At 49.5% G+C, this 25,841-nt stretch overlaps 2 long non-coding RNA genes and 1 other non-coding gene across 3 annotated transcripts in view; 2 read left to right on the plus strand and 1 right to left on the minus strand.

Moving 5' to 3' along the window:
• The window catches only part of LOC140388061 (uncharacterized), a 154,527-nt gene that overhangs the window by 8,697 nt on the left and 119,989 nt on the right, over positions 1-25,841 (plus strand). The window lies entirely within an intron of this gene.
• The window catches only part of LOC140388062 (uncharacterized), a 205,333-nt gene continuing 188,663 nt past the window's right edge, over positions 9,172-25,841 (minus strand). Inside the window, exon 3 of the long non-coding RNA XR_011934076.1 lies at positions 9,172-9,438. This is a non-coding gene — a long non-coding RNA (uncharacterized lncRNA). The remainder of the gene's footprint in view (positions 9,439-25,841) is intronic.
• On the plus strand, positions 11,206-11,405 carry LOC140388679 (U2 spliceosomal RNA). The gene has a single exon (XR_011934250.1). It is a non-coding gene; the product is annotated as a U2 spliceosomal RNA (small nuclear RNA).

Here is a 25,841-nt window from a genome sequence, read left to right on the forward strand (position 1 = left end):
ACCTTTTTTTTTGGTCATTAAGGGCAATTTATCATGGCCAATCCACCTAACCTGCACATCTTTGGATTGTGGGAGGAAACTGGAGCTCCCGGAGGAAACCCACACAGACACGGGGAGAACATGCTGACTCCACACAGACAGTGAATGACCCAGAGGGGAATCAAACCTGGGACCCTGGCATTGTGAAGCCACAGTGTTATCCACTGGTACTACCGTGCTGCCACATGACCTTATCACCTCTGGACATGATATCATCACACTGCCTGCCACACTTTTAAAGGGGGAATACTGCAATTTAAATGAAATCCAGACATAAAAAATAAAGCCCTTTAAACTGAAACCACTTTAGAAACACAGACATTTAGAAACTAGGAGGAATAGACCATTCAGCCCTTTGAGTCTGCTCCGCCATTCATCATGAGCATAGCTGATCGTCCAACTCAGTAAACTATTCCTGCATCCCCCCTCGATCCTTTCATCCCTTTAGGCCCGAGAACAATATCTAACTCCTTCTTGAAAATATACAGTGCGGGATTCTCCATTTGAGACACGAAGTGCTGACGCCCGGACTGAGTGGCGGGTGTTCCACGGTCCCGATCGGGGTGCAACTTCCAGAATCATTCAGGACTTGCAAAATGTTCAGCAGTCGTGCCACGTGGAACTAGTGCAATTCCAACGCACACCGTTGTGTGATTCACTGGGATTGGGAACAGCACTCGATGAGCCTGACAAGCCACAGCTGCATGTAAGCACTCCAGTCCCCACACGCGCTCTAATTCCACCCAAGAAGATGCCACCCCGGAGAGCGGCCCTGAGATTCGTGGACGCAGAGCTTGAGAAATGACAGGATGATGTGCAGGAGAGATGGGACACCCTGTTCCCTGGGGTGGGGATGAGGCTTCCACCCACTGACATCAACTGGGTCTGGGCAGAGCTGGGAGCACGTGGGCCCCACCTCGAGGGCCGGATAGCAGTGTAGGAAGAAGTTGCATAACCTCCTCAGGGCAGCTTGGGTGAGTCACCACCTCTGTGCCCCTGGTACCAACCCCATCCCACACTCTCATAACCCCCCCCCCTCAGAGGACAACCGAACCCCACTGTCCAACAGTCCACTTACACACCACCCTGCCAACACCCATACCACCCGCCATGGCCTGGTGCCCCGCACACACAGGTCACCAGCTGGGGACCCCCTGTGCTACCCGCATCCAAGTGTCTCACACTGTGCATTATCTGTCGTCGTCCCCCCCCAGGAGAAGGCGGCCAACAACCGGTGGGAGTGGGAGAAGACCAGAAGGAGCTCGCTGGGCCTGCAGCCCCTCACCATCACGGAGCAGAGGGCGATGAACCTGGTTGGTGGGTGGGAGACCGGGCAGCCACAGAGGTGAAGGTCGGCATTGGGACAAGCAAGTGCATTGCGATGTCCCTATAGAACATGAGTCACCCCCCCCCCCGCGCCACACACACACCGTGCCTACCCATGGTCTTGCCATGCGTCTTGTCTTTTGTCTTGCAGTGTCACCTCCTGATGAGGCAGGGCGGCTGGTGTCTCTCCTTCCCCTCCACACCCCACAACCCCGTGGTTCACCTGCCGATGGAGCGGGACCATTCGGGGTCCCTCATCCCCTGCCACAACCCCGCAACACACCAGAGCACAAGTCCGAGGACAACACCGACTTCTCATCACCAACACCCTCCACCATCCCAGAGGCACTCACCTCAGTTGGGTACTTTAGTGAAGAGGCTCTTGGGGCAGCATTTGGCGCGCACAACACGCATGTAGTGATGCATCAGGTGGAGGTACGAACCCCCAAGGGGCCGGCTGGTTGGAGGTCTATCCACACCAGGGACTAGTTGCCGTCCAGACATCCAGGGCTTCCGATAAGTATGGTCCCATCAACGTTGGTGATGCATGCGCAGAGCCGGGGACTATATGAGGAGATGGCCGCAACCATCCAGCTCCTGAAGGTGCAGTTGGAGGAGTCCAACCGCCTGCAGGAGCAGGAGGTGCTACTGACAATGCGTGCCACCCAGGCCAACACCTCACTGGTGCATCTACGGTGGAGGCCTTGGATGTGAGAGTCATGGCCATGGGTCATGATGTGCAAAGCCTGGGGTACTCACAGTGGGCGGTGGCTGAGGCACAGGACAGGGTAGCCATGTCGCAGGCAACCATGTATCAGTGCCACTTGGACATTGATGCAGTGCTCCAGAGCATGGCCCAGGGACAACACGTAACGGCTGCGGGCAACAAGAGCTTTGACGGGCGCTGGTTGACCTGAGCCAGACACAGATCCGCTGAGTGACGTGGTCAGTTCCGAAAGGACGTGGCACAGTCGGTGTGCTCCATGGCTGCAAGCACCCTGGTTGAGACAAGACCTGGCCTCCAGGACTGGCAGCTCCCAAGGTGCCCAAGGAGCTCGCTCCAGCCATACTCTCATCCCAAGGAATAGCCTGGAAGCCATCGGGCAGCCCGAGGGAGGAGGAGGTGATGCGGCCCATGCCAGTGACTCCCACAGTTGAGGTGCCGGTGCGCCACAGTGCCTCTGAATTCCCCCCCCCCAAGCTGCCCTGGCATATCTGATGGGCAGCGGGCAGAACAGGATGGCACCATGCCACCTGTGACACCTGAAAAGCCGACGGGCCGATCTAGGCCCAGTTGCTCCAGAGGACAGCATCTAAAGGGGACCCAGGGCACAGGGTGGGATAGACAGCAAGCCGCCTCTACATTAGGACACGTAAGATTAGAAATGTAAGTTAAGTTGGCTCGGCTGCAGCACATAGGAATGCGTTAGGGTCCAGGGTAAAGTTAATGTACATAGCACTGTCACAAAGAAACACCTGTTTACCAACATTCCGAACAGCCTTGATCCTCTATCTGAAGGGTGGGAGGGATGGGCTGGGCTAGGTGCAGAGGATCTGCTGGGTGGGGAAGGGGGAGGATGTGGGAGGCCGGTAATGTGGAGTTCCAATATGGTCGAGCAGACCCAGTGAGTGATCCACCACCACTCATGGAATGGCCAGCATGCATGCAGGGATCACCCAGGCGGACAGTGGAATGTGACACTGGGACGGCAGTCAGACCCTGTCAAACAATGCAGAGCAACAGAGCTCATTGCAGAGCGGGTTGTCATCTTCCTCCACCTCATGGACCAGACCCGCTGGTACTGCCAACCAAGAGCAAATACCCTGTGGTGCAGGTGATGGGAAGCATGGGGCGGGGGTTGCAGATGCTGGGGTGGGTGGGTGGGATGGAGTGCAAGGAAGGGGGGGTCATTGTCGGTGGGAGGTACGTGGAAATGGAGCAGGATAGTTGAACCGCCGGTGGCCGGGCCCCCTAGTCGGTGAAGCTAAAGGCGATCAGGCAGCCTTGGCGCACATGTTGTGTGGCTTCCTGTGCCCGCACAGGCCCCAAGTCCTGCCCATCCTCCTCGTCGGGCAAGGCCTGGCATTCCTCCTCCTCCTCCAACATGCTGCATGATGTTGTGGAGGACGAGGCAGGCCACCACGATGTGGGAAACCATGCTGGGGCTATACTGAGGGGCCCCACCATAGTGGTCCAGGTAACTGAACCGCAACTTGAGAACGCCCGTGCACTGCTCGTGACACTCCTGGTGGTTGCATGGGCTTTGCTATAGCGGTTCTCCACGTCGGTCTGCGGCCTTTGGATAGGTGTCATCAGCCATGACCGCAGCGTGCAACCCTGGTACCCATGAGCCAACGCTTGACCCGAGGGTGCGACTCGAATGTGTCGGGCACCGACGAGTTTGCCAGGATGAAAGCATCGTGCACACTCTGCCTGGATACTGGGTCGCATATCAACTGCAAACTCATCGAGAGGAAGCCCTTCCAGTGATGAATGACGCCCCCTCATGCACTGGTGCCTGTAGAGTGATGTGTGTCCGATCTATCACCCCCTGGACCTGGGGCATGCCTGCAATGGCGGTGAATCCCACTGCCCAGGCAACCTGGTGGGCTCGGTCCAGATTGAAATTGACGTATTGTGCCACCTGGGCATATAGGTCCATCGCATGACAGATACACATGTGAACTGGAAGGATCCCGTGGCAAAAACGTTCAGGGCAGCCATCACCTTCACGGCCACCGGGAGGAGCGGGTGTTTCCCCCCATACCCCCACAGTTCCATCATTTAGCACAGATGTCACATGGTGACCCTGCTGAGCTGCAGTCATCGGCGACACGCTCGGTCTGGCAAGTCCTCAAATCCTTCTTCCAACCCCCTCCTCGGCCTGTTGGGCGGCCAGCTCTCCAGCCTCGCCAACTGTTCCCTGCTCCTCTGGGGCAGGCTCCTGTTCTGCAGTGACCCTCCCAAACAACTCCCATTCGCGCAGCCTCTTTGCGTCCTCAAGGGCTGCTGCAGCCAGGCAGATGCCAAATATCCCTGGTGGACCTCCAAAATCCATTGCGTGCAGGGGATAAAGGGCAGTCATGTTAGCATGGTGAGTATTCCAGTGGCCATCCAGGTTCAACAGACTTCACACTGGCCTTGTCCTACAGTGTAGTCCCTGCTCAATGCCCCCCACCCCCAACCATTCCCCCGACACTCTGCCATCATCATTGCGTTCCTGGCCCCGTTGGGGACTGTCACCGGGGGCCTCAAACCCCGCCACCCGTCCGTGGAGTATCGGTGGCTGGTGCTACCCATGCCAGCGCAACACTTCACTGCCCCTGTCCTGCGCCCTCCTGAGCAGTCTACTGAGGGTGTCCTCCTTTCGTGGGCCGTATGCTATCTGCCAGCGGTATGGCACCTGGTTGTGGGATGGGGCAGGGTGGGGCTGGCACTCTGTGTCATCGACTAGCACTGTGCAGGGCCATCGGGCTGGGTGAGAGGAGTGGGCATTCATTGGGAGCGTAGCTACGGTGACCGTAGCTACGGTGTGCCGTGGCTACAGTGTGCCGTGGGTCCTCCTTGCGATGCATGGTTGTGCCTATCTGCCTGGGGGAAGGATAGAGTGCTGTGCTCTTCCCCTTGGGATTGGGGGGGGGGGGCACCCATATGGCCGATGGAGCTCTTCACATTTTTGGGTCACATTGGCAGCCAATGGAGTGCACAGCCACATGGTTGCTTTGTGGGCTGCGGCAATGGCGGTCCGTCTCCTGGTCGCTCTCCCCACTACTCCCCTGGCCCTGGTGGACGCAGATTTATTATTGAATTGGTAAAATAACGAAAGGGAGACGCAGATACCTTTTTTGTAGAGCAAGTAATCAGACTCTTGAATGTGCTCTCTGAAAAACGGACGGAAGCAGAATTAACAGTAACTTTCAAAAGAGAACTGAATCTGTACAGGGAAAAGATAAATTTGCAAGGGTTATGAGGAAAGAGATAGGAATGGAACCAATTGAAAAATTCATTTAAAGCATCGGATCAGGTCCAATAGGTAAATGTGCTCCATGTAGGGGCAGCACAGTGACGCAGTGGTTAGCATTGCTGCCTCACGGCACGGAGGTCCCAGGTTTGATCCCGGCTCTGGGTCACTGTCCGCGTGGAGCTTACGCGGGTTTCGCCCCCACAATCCAAACATATGCACTGTAGGTGCATTGGCCACGCTAAATTGCCCCTTAATTGGAAAAAACGAATTGGGTACTCTAAATTTATATTTTTTTAAATGTGCTCCGTGTGGGGCTGTGTTGTCTTTGAGGATTGACTTATTAGGCTGACCTTTCATGATATGACAAAAACAACAGTCAGGAATTATATGTCTTCGAAGAAGACTGGGCCTCTTTGTAACCTAAGAGACATTCTAGCTAAGCCAGCGCAGGAACAGTATGGATTCAGTTCCAAATATCTCCGAAAGCTAGTGATTAGAAACAAACCTTTTGGACTTTAACCTGTGTTGTAAGACTTCTTACTGTGCTCACCCCAGTCCAACGCCGGCATCTCCACATCATCATTATAAAGTGAAGAGACCAAACAGAAGGTGGCAGAAATCTTTAAATGTTGGTCTAAAGAGGCAAATTAACAAATTGTAGTTACTGAGATACCCTAGTGTCTGCCATTATCGTCAGAGTGACGTGCACCCCTACAGTGAACAATCACAAGTCTTTTGGAAACATAAAGAGGTACAAGGTTTGAACAGACTAACGGACTCGGAGCGCAGGATTATAATTGTTACATTCCATCCACTTAAGTTTGTGCTTTCTTGCTAGCTCTCATTTCTTACTTTCTTGATTGTTACCCTGGTTCTTGTCTTGTGGACAGAGTAACCGTAAAACCTTGCCTAAAATTCCAAATGATTTTCATTGGCGTAAGAAAATAGCAGTATCAAAGATTTAGCTGTTTGTACCTGTTTCTTCTGTAGAAAGCAGCAAAATATCCACCCACATCAGAGGAAAAATCAACTGGTACTTGACCCCCCAAAATTTGTCACAAAAATGTGCTTACACTTTCATTAGGGTTCAGTTCAATTACCAATACTGAAAACTATGTCTGCAAACAATGGATGATCATGACATGTCTAGTATGTTTCTGATTGGTCCATGATAACTTAGTCGTGTTTTTTCTCGCCTATCGGCTCATCTGAGTTTCCATTTAATTTACAATAATTGCTGTCATTGGCAATGCTGCAGATAAAAGCAGTGATGGTGACATGCTTTTCCAGGACTGTTTCTCTCGACTTGACAGAATACTATTGCGGTGTTAGGAGTGGGATAGCCTCTTGCACATGTAGTCAGTAGTGCTCACTTCCTGCAGTTTATTCACAAGTGGCAGCTACTTCTGTTAGTGGGAGCTCTTTAGCGTAATTGAGATTTCCTCTTGCTACTTAATGCACCTCCTTTTGAAATAAGCATGTCTTCTGACTCACTGTGAGCAGAACCACAAGAGACTGACTACACTGTAAAGTACTGCATTAAGGTTGGCCTCTGGAAATCCTCATGTTTTAATTAAGGAACAGTCAAAGCCAATTAAGGACGCCTTCTCGTGATCACTCATGGCAGTCGCACTTCAAGTACACTCCTGTGCTCTGACTTCTAAATAAAACATAAGACCACATTTTTCAGTTTCAATTCAACTCAAATAAGTTGATTAAGCAACTAAGATTTTTCAGGCCAGTAATTTCTAAAAAATCACGGCAAAATAACAAAAATTAACTCGTGATCATTTAGCCGTGTTGGTGCAAAGGAACTGCTTATTTGAAGCACTTCACCTAATTTTGAAGTTGTGTGTTTCAATCAAGTTTTCTTACAGCTGATGTGTAGCACAATACTCCAAACTTTAAGTAACTAGATGTTCTGGATTATAATTTACTGAGAATGCAGTTTTGAAGCCATTTGCAGGCCACTTTACCTGTTTAGCACAGGGCTAAATCGCTGGCTTTGAAAGCAGACCGAGGCAGGCCAGCAGCACGGTTCGATTCCCGTAACAGCCTCCCCGAACAGGCGCTGGAATGTGGCGACTAGGGGCTTTTCACAGTAACTTCATTTGAAGCCTACTTGTGACAGTAAGAGATTTTTATTTCATTCATTTATGGGTCCCTATGCACCTGTGAGTCTCTGGTGGAGCGGTAGGTTATGTCACTAGACGAGCAATACAGAAGTTTGGGATAGTAATCTGGAGAATGTGAGTTCAGGCCCATTAAGGCAGCTGGAGAATTTATGTATTCATCAGCAGATTTGATAGATTTTTTTGATACAAAAGGAATCAAAAGATACGTGGTTTGAGGAATGTGGGTTTGAGGGAAATGATTAGCCATGACCTTCTCGAATTGAGGAGTAGGCCCAAAGGGTGAATTCAGGTTGCCCCCTCCTGCTCTTATCTGTTATCTTCTTATTTCCTCATAGTTCTTTAGTTTTGTGGTTTTGAGAGAAATTTGGGGTGCAGGGTGGGGGAAAGCCATCTGCTAAGGTGCTGAAATGTCTGGTTGATTTTACTGGAAAGAACATCAGGAACAGCTGAAAATATGCTGGGTCAAAGCCATGGGTTGATCTTTCCACAACAATTTATGGTGTGGAGCTTCCAACCATCCCCAAAAGGCCATCTGATGCTAGTGGGTTCAGGCCAATGCACTTTAAGTGAATAATTCAGGTTGTCCATGCAGCTCTGAAGACCTGTGCAAGTGTGTAAGGTCGTGCAACCAAGGCTGGATATTGGGACTCCTTCAGAATCTTGGAATTCTGTATTTTATGAATGTATAGTAGTGATATTATAAATATTGTAAAAAATGTTAATCTTCCTGTCAAAGAAACACAAGAAGCTTTAAAGATGGCTGCCAGAAGTCACTTGGACCATAATTCTCCATCCATTGCGATTCTCTGTTTCCTTCGGCAGCACACCTCCACCGATGGGTTACAGAGTGGTGTGGGGTGGCTTCAATGGAAAATTCCATTGATAAGAGTTTGGAGTAGAGAATCCTGCCAGTGAACAGCGGAGCTGGAGGACCAGAGAATCCAGCCCTTGGCCTTTTCAACTGCAATGTAGTCAGACTTCCAGAAAACTTTAAGTGGATTGTGGGCAGACATAAGACATGAAAATACTTTTGAAATTCAATCAGTCTTCAAACAGACAATGGCTTCCCCTGGAGGTGTGAAAATGTCCCCTTTTGAATTCTGAAGCTAATAAGGGAACTTTATTTGGATTGCTAAATGGATTATCACTAGCCTTATTTGGAAGATAAGTTTCATATAACATAAAGCAGTTCTTTTAATTTTTCACATTCCCAAAGGGACAAACCAGTAAGTCTGGTACCAGCTCGCACCAATATACCATGGGATTTAGCTGCCAGCCCCAATCTGGTACCAGAGCTGTAAAAACTGTAAAGATAGTAGCGTATGGCCCTAGCACAGTAAAACCGGGCATAGTGCATGGGGCATGACACCGGAATTACTGGCCCTAGCACTGCCCATAGCCCTAGCTAGGGCCCTAGCATATCTGGCACTGTAGGCAGCATTAACACCAGTTCCGAACAGGTGAGGATGGGTTATTTCCCCAATTCTCCAGTGCATGGCACTGAATGCTGACACTCCACTGCTATTCCATTCATAAATATATGTTCATTTTGATTTGTTTCATTAGATTTAAATACTGCAAACATATTATGGCGAAGATGGTTGTCTGTAACTGAATGCATGTAAAGGTGTTCCAGGTTTGTGTGGGTTCAAGTGCTGAGGGCTGTGGCTCATATTGGAGAGAGTCATTAAATTTTTAAACACTGTTTCTTTATTTTGGAGAACCAATGCAATTGGTATTTACATACACAATCTGAAAATTGATCCATGGGGGCAAACAATTGAATGCTTTTCATAAAGCATTTTACAAAACACACCATTCCGCCATTCCCTAATGACTCCAAACCGTTGGCTGGCTTGGTAGTTTGTACTGAAGTAGACCTTCTCTGTTAAATAATTATTCACATGGACTTGTTCCTTTGCAACGTCCTCCATGCTAACGCCATTTTATATCAAGGTGGTTGGTGTAGCATGCTATAGACGGGAGAAAAGAAGGAAGGAATAAGTCACAGTTGAAGACTGTAAACTGTAGACAGAGCATTCAGCTAGATCAGGGATAATAATAATCTTTATTGTCACAAGTAAGCTTATGTTAACACTGCAATGAAGTTACTGTGAAAAGCCCTTAGTCGCCACATTCCGGCGCCTGTTTGGGTCACAGAGGGAGAATTCAGAATGCCCAAATTAACGAATAGCACGTCTTTTGGAGCTTGTGGGAGGAAACTGGAGCACCCGTAAACCCAGGCAGACACAGGGAGAACGTGCAGACTCTGCACGGACAGTGACCCAAGCTGGGAATTGAACCCAGGACCCTGGCACTGTGAAGCCATAGTGCTAACCACTATGCTACCATGCTGCCCAATGCACTTTCAGCGGGCAGCAGAATAGGTATCTAGCAATCAGGAGGACTAATGTTTGCATCATCCTTACTTTTAATGGCGCTCACCTTCATGGGTGAAAGAGAAGGATTTGCTGGTGTAGGTGAGGTGACGTTTACCAACCGGGCACAGTTGTATGAAAGCAGGCTGTGAACAGAAACTTTATGCAGAACCCAGGAAAAATTCTCAGCAACAGCCTCAGAAAGGGTTCATGGCCAAGGGAAGACAAAGAGAAAGGTATTAAAAAATCGACTGCTGTTTCTGCCAAAAACAAGTCCACGCAATTTGCAAGTGCTGTAACTGCAGACGTCGTGAGGAATAGGAACCTCTCTCTCCAAAAAGCCTCCTGAGCAAATGCCAACTGGTCAACTGTAGAAACTATCATAGCTGCTTAATCAAACCTCAGGTTTCAACCCTTTCACTTCAGAAAGAAAGGAATTCAAGAAATAGGAACCACAATTGTATCTCACAGAGACTGACTTGAAGTATTCATTTATCTTTATCAGCCTTTAATTTTTGTACCTGTATTACTTTATCACACTTACCTAAGTAACTTTCAGCAGTAGCCTTTGTAATAAACTGACCTTTATCCTGTTTAAGACGAAAGCTTGTCAGCTGGGTTATTTTTATTTGAACCACTCATAAATTAAAAGGGCAGGGGCGGCTACACAGACACAGACACACACACACACATACTTACCTCATGGACCACTTTAAGAAAACATAGCCATGACACTTGTTAACAAAGGACAGAATAATCATACATTCTGCATTATATAATAAAACACCACTGTTGTTTTAAAGTAGTGTGTCACCAATGGATATAAGCTGGTATGCAACAATAGAAAAAGATGACAGAAAGCCAGTTTGTTTTAATGGCGCTCAGCTTCATGGGTGAAAGAGAAGGATTTGTTGGTGTGGGTGAGGTGACCTTTTTGACATGGAAACCAACATTGAAGCTGACGGTACCTGACTTGTAAGTGGAAGTGATTACCAATCTTCCTTGTTTATTTCACATTCTTGTAAATTTCAGAACTTAAATTTTAATTCCAGGCCTTAATTGGTAGGTTTATATCCCTTAATATTAGTTCTTCACATTGCCACTTTTCTTTAGGATGAGATTGAAAATAGGGGGGGTGGGGGGAGGCGGGTATATCTATCGTCAACTTGCAATCTGAAAACTGATAGAAGGATGATATTCAGAATCCCTAATGATCATTCAGCAACAAAGGCACACTTGTATATGATTTTTCACAGAGTGAAACATCTTAAGGAGCTTCACCAGAGTGTTATCAAATATATATTTCACACCAAATCACATTAAGAAATATTAGGACAGGTGACCACAAAGTTATGTTCTAATATCGCTTCTCGGCCTTTTGGCTAAGATCAAGTGTAGTATCTGTTCTGCCTTTTGGCTCAGACCTGGTATGTCTCGCTTGCGGGGACCATGAATTGAATTCAATTTGAATTTGAGTTGGTTTTTGGAGCAGACAAGGAGCTGGTTTAGGGGTTCGCCCCTGTCCACACTCTGAGTCCAGGCTTTGTAACTTAGAAAAAGTAATTAAAAAATAAGATATGTTTTAATAAATGTCATAAACGAGAAAGGTAACTTGGAGAAAGTTTAGAAAGAGTATTTCAGATCTTGGGGATGATGCAGCTGAAGGCCAAAGGTAGGGCAATGGAAATCAGGGATTTGCAAGATATCCAATACATTTATTGTGAATATAAGGGGCTGGATTCTCCATCTTTAGTCGAAGTGCTGACACTAATGGAGGAAAGGTGGAGTTCCATGTCAAAAAAGTCAGCGCCTTACCCACGCCGATTTCGCTGCCGGTGAGGGACTAGCACCGGCACCGCATGGAACACCAGCAGAACACACGGAAAACAGTGCGGGAATCGCCGCATCCGTGGTGGACACGTGCAAGGCTAACAAGCTGCAGCCACGTGTAGACTATACACCCCACACACAGCGATCGCAGCCGTAAAGATAGTACTGGTTGGGCTGGAGCGTGTCCCGTCCACCCCAACACCACACACACCTCCTGACCACCTCCCACTACTTCCCCCAGCCTTTGCAGAAGCCCCTCGGCCAACAGCATGAATGTCGGTGAAGTAGGCGGTGCTGGACACTGTCCGTACGCCCCTCCTCTCTCTCCACAGCCACCATGCCAGTTTCATGATTATTGAGAGCACACGTGAACCGCTTCAGAGGCAGAGCATCGCGGGTGGGCCTGCTAATGAGATGTGAACGCGGTTGAACTATGCACGGCGTGTGTCACAATGACGGTGTTTTGGAGGGGGTGGAGCATCGCGATTCGGTGTCAAACCGGCGCCTGCCGCGATTTCGACATCAGGAGCTATTCTCTGCCCGATCACCGTTCCCGATTTCGGCATCGGCCAACAGAGAATCCCGCCTAAGATTTGAGTACCAGGTTTAGAAAATTAGCCTTTGCATTGTTTTGATCCCCGGGAGAACCATTAACAAAAATAACCAAATTTATCAAACAACCCCAAATTACGAACATGATTGCACTTTTTGTGATTTTTACTTTAACATGAATCAGAATAAATACAAATTAAACAATTCATGTACTGGCAAATGATCCTTCACATAAAAAGGTACATTTCACTTTGAATAGTTGATACAACAAGATACATCTTACACCACCACAAGCAAACACACCACTCCCTGCAGTCATGCAGAGTTCCAAAATTCTCAAACTTGGGGCTGCATTCTCCATTTCTGCGTCTAAGTGTCGGCGCCAACGGAGAATCCGTGGTGCCCCACGACGGGGGAATCGGCGCAAAGCCCTCACCGATTCTGGTACCAGTGAGGGGCTAGCACCGGCACTGCATGGAACACCCGCGGATTGTGTGGAGAATGGCCAGAGAATGGCCGGGTCCATGGCCGTGCGTGCACAGGCCTGGCAAGCTGCAGCCGCGCCGCCTACGCCCCCACCGGTCGCACAGGGAAACATGGCGCCGGCCCACCCCCTGGCCACCGCCACCACTCCCCCCAGCTCTAGCAGAAGCCCCCTGGCCAGCGATACAGATCCCGGCCAAGTGTGGCGGCGCTGGACACTGTCGGACACCCGGCACGCCAGGTTCCCAACCGCCGGGATCACACGTGGCCCACGCCGTCGGGAACTCGGCCCGTCATGGACAGAGCATCATAGGTGGGCAGGCTGATAATGCACCAACGGCGTTGCAGTTGCAGGCGCCGCGTGTCCCGATGATGCCGATTTGGAGGGGGCGGAGCATCGCCAACCAGCACCTGCCCCGATTCTGACGTTGGAAGCCATTCTCCGCCCAATCGGCGATCCTGATTTTGGCGCTGGGCTACGGAGAATCCCGTCCTTGGTCTCTGATATGTCGGATCCCTCACAGAATCACAGAATTGTTCCAGTGCAGAAGGAGACCATTCAGTCTAGTTCAATTTGTGCCATTTTCCTGCCTTATGCATGTAACATGGCTCATTTTTCCTTTTCAAAACATTCCCTCTGGAATGCCTCAATTGAACCTGCCTCGAACATACTCTCAGAGAGTGCATCACAGACCCTAACCACTCTCACTTTCGCACTAAATCGATTTGGCCCTCAAGTCAGGTTCACCGGTTGCCATTTGCCATCCACAGTTCCCAGAGTTTTGTGAGGGCCACGAAGAATCCAGCACGAGTTGTAAGGATACAAAGCAATAACATTTATTTACAATAACATATATAACAGCAGCAGCAAGTTCCCTTGCTGCTCACTCCTTCCTGCTGGTTCCAAACTGGCCAGCTTTATTTATACATGGAGTTAACTAATGGTTTCTCCGCCCCACCTCATTGGGGAAGCTCATACTCCCACAGGATTGTGGGATTGTCATTAGTCCCCAGCCAATGGTAAGCAGGCAGGTTATAACATCCCTCCCCCCCCCCAAAGTCCAAGGAATCCACCGAAGACCCTGGCGAAGGAGGGCGTCGGATTCGTTTTGCCGCAGGCCGGACACCATTTGCATGCGGCGCTGGATCAGGCGGCGTGTAACGAGACGGAGACCGGCGCTTCCGTGATGAACGGTGTAACAGTTGTACATCCACGGCCCGTGGACCCGAGGATTCCCCGTCTGATGCGTCCTGTGTCTCCATCTCGGAGTCAGAGTCTGCTGCCTTCGTCATGTCAGCGTCTCTATCTCCATTCGGTTCTGTAACGACCTGCGCAGGCTTTGAGTGAGGCACCAGAGAAAGATTGTGAGGACTACTTTCCATTGTCTCTGGTCTCTGCGGCTGTGGAAATGAGCTCCGGGGGCGGGGAATCTTTGGAGGGGATAGTCTTCTGGACCGAACGTGGTCTACATGTTTGCACTGGAGACGACCCTGGGCTCGCACCTGGTAAGATATAGGGCCCGTTTGGCAAAAGATTATGCCAGGAACCCACTGGGCACCACCAGCAAAATTCCGAACGAACACTGGGTCACCGGGCGCAAACTGCCGAATCGGCCGATGCCGAGAAAATCCCTGTCCCTGCCGTTCTTGTGTGCGGCGTACTTTTGCACCAATATCTGGGAAAACCATACTAAGGCGGGTGCGAAGTTTCCGGCCCATTAGGTGTTCTGTGGGAGCTACCCCAGTCACCACATGGGGGGCGGTCCTAAACGTAAACAAAAAGCGAGCCAGTCTCGTGTCCATTGATCCGGAAGACTGCTTCTTTAGGCCTCTTTTGAATGTCTGCACTGCGTGCTCTGCCAACCCATTTGAAGCCGGGTGGTAAGGGGCAGTGCGGATATGGCGTACGCCGTTCATAGAACATAGAACAATACAGCGCAGTACAGGCCCTTCGGCCCACGATGTTGCACCGAAACAAAAGCCATCTAACCTACACTATACCATTATCATCCATATGTTTATCCAATAAACTTTTAAATGCCCTCAATGTTGGCGAGTTCACTACTGTAGCAGGTAGGGCATTCCACGGCCTCACTACTCTTTGCGTAAAGAACCTACCTCTGACCTCCGTCCTCTATCTATTACCCCTCAGTTTAAAGTTATGTCCCCTCGTGCCAGCCATTTCCATCCGCGGGAGAAGGCTCTCACTGTCCACCCTATCCAACCCCCTGATCATTTTGTATGCCTCTATTAAGTCTCCTCTTATCCTTCTTCTCTCCAACGAAAACAACCTCAAGTCCATCAGCCTTTCCTCATAAGATTTTCCCTCCATACCAGGCAACATCCTGGTAAATCTCCTCTGCACCCGCTCCAAAGCCTCCACGTCCTTCCTATAATGCGGTGACCAGAACTGTACGCAATACTCCAAATGCGGCCGTACCAGAGTTCTGTACAGCTGCAACATGACCTCCTGACTCCGGAACTCAATCCCTCTACCAATAAAGGCCAACACTCCATAGGCCTTCTTCACAACCCTATCAACCTGGGTGGCAACTTTCAGGGATCTATGTACATGGACACCTAGATCCCTCTGCTCATCCACACTTCCAAGAACTTTACCATTAGCCAAATATTCCGCATTCCTGTTATTCCTTCCAAAGTGAATCACCTCACACTTCTCTACATTAAACTCCATTTGCCACCTCTCAGCCCAGCTCTGCAGCTTATCTATATCCCTCTGTAACCTGCTACTCCCTTCCACACTATCGACAACACCACCGACTTTAGTATCGTCTGCAAATTTACTCACCCACCCTTCTGCGCCTTCCTCTAGGTCATTGATAAAAATGACAAACAGCAACGGCCCCAGAACAGATCCTTGTGGTACTCCACTTGTGACTGAACTCCATTCTGAACATTTCCCATCAACCACCACCCTGTCTTCTTTCAGCTAGCCAATTTCTGATCCACATCTCTAAATCACCCTCAATCCCCAGCCTCCGTATTTTCTGCAATAGCCTACCGTGGGGAACCTTATCAAACGCTTTGCTGAAATCCATATACACCACATCAACTGCTCTACCCTCGTCTACCTGTTCAGTCACATTCTCAAAGAACTCGATAAGGTTTGTGAGGCATGACCTACCCTTCACAAAGCCATGCTGACTATCCCTGATCATATTATCTAGATATTATAAATCTCGTCTCTTATAATCCCCTCCAAGACTTTACCCACTACAGACGTGAGGCTCACCGGTCTATAGTTGCCGGGGTTGTCTCTGCTCCCCTTTTTGAACAAAGGGACCACATTTGCTATCCTCCAGTCCTCTGGCACTATTCCTGTAGCCAATGATGACATAAAAATCAAAGCCAATGGTCCAGCAATCCCTTCCCTGGCCTCCCAGAGAATCCTAGGATAAATCCCATCAGGTCCCGGGGACTTATCTATTTTCAGCCTGTCCAGAATTGCCAACACCTCTTCCCTACGTACCTCAATGCCATCTAATCTATTTACCTGGAGCTCAGCATTCTCCTCCACAACATTATCTTTTTCCTGAGTGAATACTGACGAAAAATATTCATTTAGTATCTCGCCTATCTCTTCAGACTCTACACACAACTTCCCATCCCTGTCCTTGACTGGTCCTACTCTTTCCCTAGTCATTCGCTTATTCCTGACATACCTATGGAAAGCTTTTGGGTTTTCCTTGATCCTTCCTGCCAAATATTTCTCATGTCCCCTCCTTGCTCGTCTTAGCTCTCTCTTTAGATCCTTCCTCGCTACCTTGTAACTATCCATCGCCCCAACTGAAACTTCACACCTCATCTTCACATAGGCCTCCTTCTTCCTCTTAACAAGAGATTCCACTTCTTTGGTAAACCACGGTTCCCTCGCTCGGCACCTTCCTCCCTGCCTGACCGGTACATACTTATCAAGAACACGCAGTAGCTGATCCTTGAACAAGCTCCACTTATCCAGTGTGTCCAACACTTGCAGCCTACTTCTCCACCTTATCCCCCCCAAGTCACGTCTAATGGCATCATAATTTCCCTTCCCCCAGCTATAACTCTTGCCCTGCGGTGTATACTTATCCCTTTCCATCCTTAACGTAAACGTCACCGAATTGTGGTCACTGTCCCCAAAGTGCTCACCTACCTCCAAATCCAACACCTGGCCTGGTTCATTACCCAAAACCAAATCCAATGTGGCCTCGCCTCTTGTTGGCCTGTCAACAAACTGTGTCAGGAAACCCTCCTGCACACACTGTACAAAAAACGACCCATCTAATGTACTCGAACTATATCTTTTCCAGTCAATATTTGGAAAGTTAAAGTCTCCCATAATAACTACCCTGTTACTTTCGCTCTTATCCAGGATTATCCTCGCCATCCTTTCCTCTACATCCCTAGAACTATTTGGAGGCCTTTAGAAAACTCCCAACAGGGTGACCTCTCCTTTCCTGTTTCTAACCTCAGCCCATACTACCTCGGAAGATGAGTCCCCATCTAGCATCCTCTCCGCCACCATAATACTGCTCTTGACTAGCAGCGCCACACCTCCCCCTCTTTTGCCTCCTTCTCTGAGCTTACTAAAACACCTAAACCCCGGAACCTGCAACATCCATTCCTGTCCCTGCTCTATCCATGTCTCCGAAACGGCCACAACATCGAAGTCCCAGGTACCAACCCATGCTGCCAGTTCCCCTACCTTATTTCGTATACTCCTGGCATTGAAGTAGACACACTTCAAACCACCTACCTGAACACTGGCCCCCTCCTGCGACGTCAAATCTGAGCTCCTGACCTCTATACTCTCATTCTCCCTTACCCTAAAACTACAATCCAGGTTCCCATGCCCCTGCTGCATTAGTTTAAACCCCCCAAAGAGCACTAACAAATCTCCCCTCCAGGATATTTGTGCCCCGCAGGTTCAGATGTAGACCATCCTGTCTGTAGAGGTCCCACCTTCCCCAGAAAGAGCCCCAGTTATCCAGAAATCTGAATCCCTCCCGCCTGCACCATCCCTGTAGCCACGTGTTTAATTACTCTCTCTCCCTATTCCTCATCTCACTATCACGTGGCACGGGCAACAACCCAGAGATAACAACTCTGTTTGTTCTAGTTCTGAGCTTCCATCCTAGCTCCCTGAAAGCCTGCCTGACATCCTTATCCCCTTTCCTACCTATGTCGTTAGTGCTAATGTGGACCACGACTTGGGGCTGCTCCCCCTCCCCCTTAAGGACCCGGAAAACACGATCCGAGACATCACGTACCCTTGCACCTGGGAGGCAACATACCAAACGTGAGTCTCTCACGCTCCCACAAAATCTCCTATCTGTGCCCCTGACTATCGAGTCCCCAATTACTAATGCTCTGCTCCTCTCCCCCCTTCCCTTCTGAGCAACAGGGACAGACTCCATGCCAGAGGCCCGTACCCCATGGCTTACCCCTGGTAAGTCGTCCCCCCCACAAGTATCCAAAGCGGTATACTTGTTTCTCAGGGGAACGACCGCAGGGGATCCCTGCACTGACTGCTTTTTCCCAGTCCCTCATACAGTTACCCATCTATCTCCAATCTTTGGTGTAACTAATTCCCTGAAGCTGCTATCTATGACCCCCTCTGCCTCCCGAATGATCCGAAGTTCTTCCAACTCCAGCTCCAGTTCCCTAACTCGGTCTTGGAGGAGCTGGAGATGGCAGCACTTCCTGCAGGTAAAATCAGCAGGGACACTAATGGCATCCCTCACCTCAAACATCCTGCAGGAGGAACATTGCACTCCCTTCCCTGCCATCCAACTAACTTAAATTTTTTATATTAAAAAAAAATATGAATAACAATAATAAAATATGGTACTTACCTCACACCAAAGGATTTTATTATTAGGTTAGAGGAGGAGGGCGGGTGGGAGACACTACACGTGTAGTGTCTTGGGTTTCCTCTCCACCAGAATTTATTGGTGAGGGTCTTCCCAGAAGTCCGCGGGTCGACTTCCTGTTCCCACCTTAAACACTAAAATTTAAAAAAAAAAATTTAAAGAAGAGACTTACCTCCCAGAAATCACTTCCGCACTGCCCCCGCTGAAATGGACTAGCCTGCTCCGCTCCTGCTGAAATCGACTTGGCCTGCAAGGTAAGTAAGTTGTTAATCAGTACTTACCTCACCCAGGCAGCAACCTTTTAAACGGTCCCCTCTGCCTCGCAGCTCCCGCGCTTTTTCAAATTCCCGCGCTGTTTCTAAGGTCCCGGCTCTCACTCCCGAACTAAACAGCTGACCTGCAAGGTAAGTAAGTTAATCAGTACTTACCTCACCCAGGCAGCGACCTTTTAAATGGTCCCCTCTGCCTCGCAGCTCCCGCGCTTTTTCAAATTCCCGCGCTGTTTCTAAGGTCCCGGCTCTCACTCCCGAACTAAACAGCTGACCTGCAAGGTAAGTAAGTTAATCAGTACTTACCTCACCCAGGCCGCGACCTTTTAAACGGTCCCCTCTGCCTCGCAGCTTCCGCGCTTTTTCAAATTCCCGCGCTGTTTCTAAGGTCCCAGCTCTCACTCCCGAACTAAACATCTGACCTGCAAGGTAAGTAAGTTGTTAATCAGTACTTACCTCACCCAGGCAGCGACCTTTTAAACAGTCCCCTCTGCCTCGCAGCTCCCGCGCTTTTTCAAATTCCCGCACTGTTTCTAAGGTCCCGGCTCTCACTCCCGAACTAAACAGCTGACCTGCAAGGTAAGTAAGTTAATCAGTACTTACCTCACCCAGGCAGCGACCTTTTAAACGGTCCCCTCTGCCTCGCAGCTCCCGCGCTTTATGAACCTCGCAAACTCCTCACTCGTGAATGGAGTGCCGTTATCCGTGACCAGCACCTCGGGGAGGCCATGCGTACTAAAAGACAAACGCATCTTTTCAATTGTTGCGCAGGACGTTGTCCCCTGCATCTTATGCACCTCTAGCCATTTAGACTGGGCATCGATTAATAGAAGGAACATGGATCCTTGAAAAGGGCCTGCGAAATCTGCATGCAAGCGCGCCCAAGGCCGCCCTGGCCATTCCCAGTGATGTAGGGGCGCGGCCGGCGGAAGCGTCTGATGCAGTTTTGGGCCACTTTCTCAATGTTGGTGTCGAGGCCTGGCCACCAGACATAACTCCGGGCCAACATTTTCATTTTGGTCACACCTGGATGCCCATTGTGCAAGTCTCTTAGTATCAGCTCCTGGCCTTTTTCCGGGACAATCACACGCGTCCCCCACAAGAGGATGCCGCCTTCCACGCTGAATTCTGACAGCTTGGAGGAAAATGCCCGCAACTCGCCTGGGAGCTGTCTATGCTGCCCACCATACAAGACTATGTGCCGAACCTTTGACAGGACTGGCTCCGTCTGGGTCCACTCACGGATCTGTGATGCTGTGACAGGCAAGGTGTTCATAAAATTTAGGGTTGCAACCACCTCACCGGTCGTGGGGGTCGACATGGGGCCGGTCGATAAAGGCAATCGGCTCAGTGCGTCGGCATCTGCTATCTGCATTCCTGGTTTATGCTCCAGAGAATACTCATATGCAGCAAACAACAAAGCCCAGCGCTGGATCCGTGCGGAAGCAATGGGCGGTATTGGCTTATCCTCTCTGAAAAGTCCCAAGAGAGGCTTATGATCAGTCACGATAGTGAAATGGTGGCCATACACATACTGGTGGAAGCGTTTCACCGCAAAAAACACTGCCAGGCCCTCCTTCTCGATCTGCGCGTACTTTTTCTCCACTGCAGTCAATGTGCGGGAGGCGAAAGCTATCGGTCACTCGGCCCCGTTCTCCATCATGTGGGACAGGACGGCCCCAATACCATACAGGGATGCATCACATGTGACGAGCAAAGGCTTTCCAGGATCATAGTGGGTTAGTAACCCAGACAACGACAATTGTTGCTTTACCCGCCAGAAAGCGGTTTCTTGCGGCTGACCCCAAACCCAGGTGTGATTTTTCTTTAGCAGAAGGTGCAAAGGGGCCAGCGTAGTTGCCAGATTGGGGAGGAACTTCCCGTAATAGTTTACGAGACCGAGAAAAGAACGAAGAGGCGAAGTGTCAGTCAGGGCGGGGGCCTGTTGAATCGCACGCACCTTCTCTGCGATGGCGTGCAAACCTTCGCAGTCTACTGGATAACCTAGGTAGACTACTTCCTTTGCCTGAAATACGCACTTTGTGCGACGTAAACAGACTCCAGCCTCCAAAAAGCGTCTAAGGACAGCCTCCAGATTTTCCAAATGTTTCTGCTCCGACGTCCCTGTGATCAAAACGTCGTCTAAGTAGACAGCGACACATGGTAAACCTCTCAAAATGCCCTCCATAACACGTTGAAAAATAGCGCAGGCAGAGGATACTCCAAAGGGCAACCGTGTATATTCATACAGGCCCCGGTGTGTATTAATCGTTACATATGGTCGGGAGGCAGGGTCCAGCTCCAACTGTAGGTAGGCGTGACTCATCTAATTTTGTGAACGAGAGTCTGCCTGCAAGCTTCGCGTAGAGATCCTCTATGCGAGGCATTGGATATCGGTCGAGTCGGGAAGCCGTATTCACTGTAAGTTTATAGTCGCCACACAAGCGAACTGTGGCATCTGGCTTCATTACTGGTACAATTGGTGCTGCCCAGTCAGCAAAACAGACTGGCCTGATAATACCCAAACTCTCCAAATGAGTGAGCTCCCCTTCTACCTTCTCGAGCAAGGCGTAAGGCACCGGGCGCGCCCGGAAATAGCGCGGCGTGGCTCCTGGTTCGACTTGGATACGGGCTACGGCCCCTTTTATTTTCCCCAAACCAGGCTGGAATACATCTGGGTATCGTCCTAGCACCTCAGTCAACCCTTCAGAAACTGTTTGGAGGATGTGCTGCCATTGCAACCACAAATGGCGCAACCAGTCCCGACCCAACAGGCTGGGCCCATGGCCGCGCACCACGATGAGTGGGAAACGCCCCTCCTGGCGTCCATAAACAACAGGGTCATTGTAGTTCCTGCAATGTCCAGTGGTTCCCCCATGTAGGTGGCCAACCTGGCCTGTGAGTCGGTTAATGTAAGGGTCTGTATACCCTGCTTGATGTGGTCGAATGTCCTCTGGGCGATCATTGAGACCGCTGCACCAGTGTCCAACTCCATCTCAAGTGGGTGACCATTGACCCGTACTGTCACCTTAATGGGGGCCACACGGGGAGCTGCCACACAATGCAGCTGCAGGCAGTCGTCCTCCTTCTCCACATCCTCAGGAGTAGTCACCACAGGTTCATCCACATGGAAGGTACGGCCCCTGGGCTGGTCCCAGTTTCGGTCGGAACGACGGCGCCTCTGGCGCCCCCAGGACTGGCGTTCGTGACGGGGTCGGCGCCTACAAGTCTGACACGGACATGGCTCCTCATCCATTGGTTCTGGAGAAGGCTCCCTTCGGGGAGGAATGTCCGACGGCCACTGGCGTCGGTCCGGACGTCGCCTCGCCCAAGGTACCGCAGGAGTGCGGGGGGACGTTTTCGGACGGAAGGGGTTGCGCCCCAAGGCATGCACTTCCATTCCCTGTAGCTCCTGCACTCCTCGTTCTGCGCTCTCTCGGGACAATACTATTTGAATGGCCTGTTGAAAAGTCAATGTTGGCTCAGCTAACAACTTTCTCTGGGTGGCCGCATTGTTAATACTGCAAACCAAATGGTCGGGTAACATTTCTGACAAGGTCTCACCATAGTCACAACCAAAAGCTCAGCCATCGGTTGGAAATGACTTTTCTATTCACAGCTGCTTTATCTTTAATTCCCTTTGTCTTCCCAATGCGTCAAGGGTTACACTGGTGTTTGATAATTATATCCTCAATTAGGAGTGACTGACTGTTCTACTTCGCTGGTCATAAAATATGAATGAAGCAGATAGAGGAACCTTAATTAGATAGCAATTACTTGAAAGTTTATTCTCTCACCACTTCCTTATTGCAGACAACTCAACATTTCATTAGAATGTTATACTTTTTCTAGCCTGGCATTTCTAGTTTCAAGTTTAGTTTGTTATCTGTTCAAATTAACGTTGCTCAGCAACAGGTTATTAATTTTCTCCTCCGAACCCATGTAAATTGCCCTTTAGCAGTGCAGTAATTTACATAACACTGCAAAGGGGGAGGTGATAAGCATCCTGTGCTTGCTTGATGTACAACTGAACAAACATCACAAACAATGAAGGAGGAAGATTAAAGTTGTCTTACTTTAAATTTGACTGTCACCAACATTGCTTTGAATGAAAGTTTTGCATTTAATGATATCTGACCTGTCCACAGCACAAATGGCTATCAGGCTGCACAGCATTCCTCGGGTATTATTTTAAACATTTTCACACCATTTGGAAAGTACAGAATCACTTGGTGCGATTTAACGGAAATGAAATACAGTCCTGTGTCAGGTGCTTTTAGCCGGGTGTTTCCCAACTATTAAAAGGGACTCTGCTTCATTTCTTGGCCTTGTCGAGGAGTGCTCCACCGAGGCCGCACAGTCCCATTTCCTGCATTAAGGAGCTCCGCTTGCCAGTGCAGGATGTGATTGGTGCACCCCCAATGCCCCAACTTATCAATAATCAGGTCTTCGAGCCCCCCGCACCCCATCTCATAAGGGCAGGGCACTCCCAGGCCCGATCCCCAGCATGGGCAAGTAGCCACCATGGCATCTTGGCACTTCCAGCCTGGCACTTCCAGCCTGGTACCCCCGGCAGTGTCCCTGCCAGCCTGGCAGTGCCACCTGGACACCTTGGACATGCCAGAGTGACACCTGGGTGGCACTGCCAGGGTGAATGTGTGACACTGCCATGGCACCAGGCTGGTAGTGCCACAGTGCCCGGGTGGCATTGGGGTGCCAGGGTCCAGAGTCGGACCATCCAGGGACCTCCGATCACCTTGGAGATCCCACCAAATGCCGGTACACCTGGGCGACATTGCTGGAGAACAGTGCGAACCAGCGCTCACTCTGCGTCTTCGCGGCATAGAACTTAGAACATAGAACATTACAGCGCAGTACAGGCCCTTCGGCCCTCGATGTTGCGCCGACCTGTGAAACCACTCTAAAGCCCATCTACACTATTCCCTTATCGTCCATATGTCTATCCAATGACCATTTGAATGCTCTTAGTGTTGGCAAGTCCACTAGTGTTGCAGGCAGGGCATTCCACACCCTTACTACTCTCTGAGTAAAGAACCTGCCTCTGACATCTGTCATATATCTATCTCCCCTCAATTTAAAGCTATGTCCCCTCGTGCTAGACATCACCATCCGCGGAAAAAGGCTCTCACTGTCCACCCTATCCAATCCTCTGATCATCTTGTATGCCTCAATTAAGTCACCCCTTAACCTGCTTCTCTCTAATGAAAACAGCCTCAAGTCCCTCAGCCTTTCCTCATAAGATCTTCCCTCCATACCAGGCAACATTCTGGTAAATCTCCTCTGCACCCTTTCCAATGCTTCCACATCCTTCCTATAATGCGGCGACCAGAATTGCACGCAATACTCCAAATGCGGCCGCACCAGAGTTTTGTACAGCTGCAACATGACCTCATGGCTCCGAAGCTCAATCCCTCTACCAATAAAAGCTAACGCATCGTACGCCTTCTTAACAACCCTCTCAACCTGGGTGGCAACTTTCAGGAATCTATGTACATGGACACCGAGATCTCTCTGCTCATCCACACTGCCAAGAATCTTACCATTAGCCCAGTACTCTGTCTTCCTGTTATTCCTTCCAAAATGAATCACCTCACACTTTTCTGCATTAAACTCCATTTGCCACCTCTCAGCCCAGCGCTGCAGCTTATCTATGTCCCTCTGTAACTTGTAACATCCTTCCGCACTGTCCACAACTCCACCGACTTTAGTGTCATCTGCAAATTTACTCACCCATCCTTCTACGCCCTCCTCCAGGTCATTTATAAAAATGACAAACAGCAGTGGCCCCAAAACAGATCCTTGTGCTACACCACCAGTAACTGGACTTCAGTCTGAACATTTCCCATCAACCACCACCCTTTGTCTTCTTCCAGCTAGCCAATTTCTGATCCAAACTGCTGAATCACCCTGAATCCCATTCCTCCGTATTTTCTGCAGTAGCCTACCGTGGGGAACCTTATCAAACGCTTTACTGAAATCCATATACACCACATCAACTGCTTTACCCTCATCCACCTGTTTGGTCACCTTCTCAAAGAACTCAATAAGGTTTGTGAGGCACGACCTACCCTTCACAAAACTGTGTTGACTATCTCTAATCAAATTATTCCTTTCCAGATGATTATACATCCTATCTCTTATAAACCTTTCCAAGGTTTTTCCCACAACAGAAGTAAGGCTCATTGGTCTATAGTTACCGGGGTTGTCTCTACTCCCCTTCTTGAACAAGGGAACAACATTTGCTATCTTCCAATCTTTTGGCACTATTCTTGTAGACAAAGATGACTTAAAGATCAAAGCCAAAGGCTCAGCAATCTCCTCCTTGCTTCCCAGAGAATCCTAGGATAAATCCCATCTGGCCCAGGGGACTTATCTATTTTCACACTTTCCAGAATTGCTAACACCTCCTCCTTATGAACCTCACACCCTTCTAGTCTAGTAGCCTGAATCTCAGTATTCTCCTCGACAACATTGTCTTTTTCCTGTGTGAATACTGACGAAAAATATTCATTTAACACCACTCCTATCTCCTCGGACTCCAAGCACAACTTCCCACTACTGTCCTTGACTGGCCCTACTCTTACCCTAGTCATTTGTTTATTCCTGACATATCTATAGAAAGCTTTAGGGTTATCCTTGATCCTACCTGCCAAAGACTTCTCATGTCCCCTCCTGGCGCTTCTTAGCTCTTTCTTTAGGTCCTTCCTAGCTAACTTGTAACACTCGAGCGCCCTAACTGAACCTTCATGTCTCATCTTTACATAAGCCGCCTTCTTCCTCTTGACAAGTGTTTCGACTGCTTTAGTAAACTACGGTTCCCTTGCTCGACCACTTCCTCCCTGCCTGACAGGTACATACTTATCAAGGACACGCAGTAGCTGTTCCTTGAACAAGCTCCTCATTTCCATTGTGCCCATCCCCTGCAGTTTTCCTCTCCATCCGATGCACCCTAAGTCTTGCCTCATCG

This window comes from Scyliorhinus torazame, chromosome 13 (assembly GCF_047496885.1).
Source record: "Scyliorhinus torazame isolate Kashiwa2021f chromosome 13, sScyTor2.1, whole genome shotgun sequence".
Classification (NCBI taxonomy): Eukaryota; Metazoa; Chordata; class Chondrichthyes; order Carcharhiniformes; family Scyliorhinidae; genus Scyliorhinus; species Scyliorhinus torazame.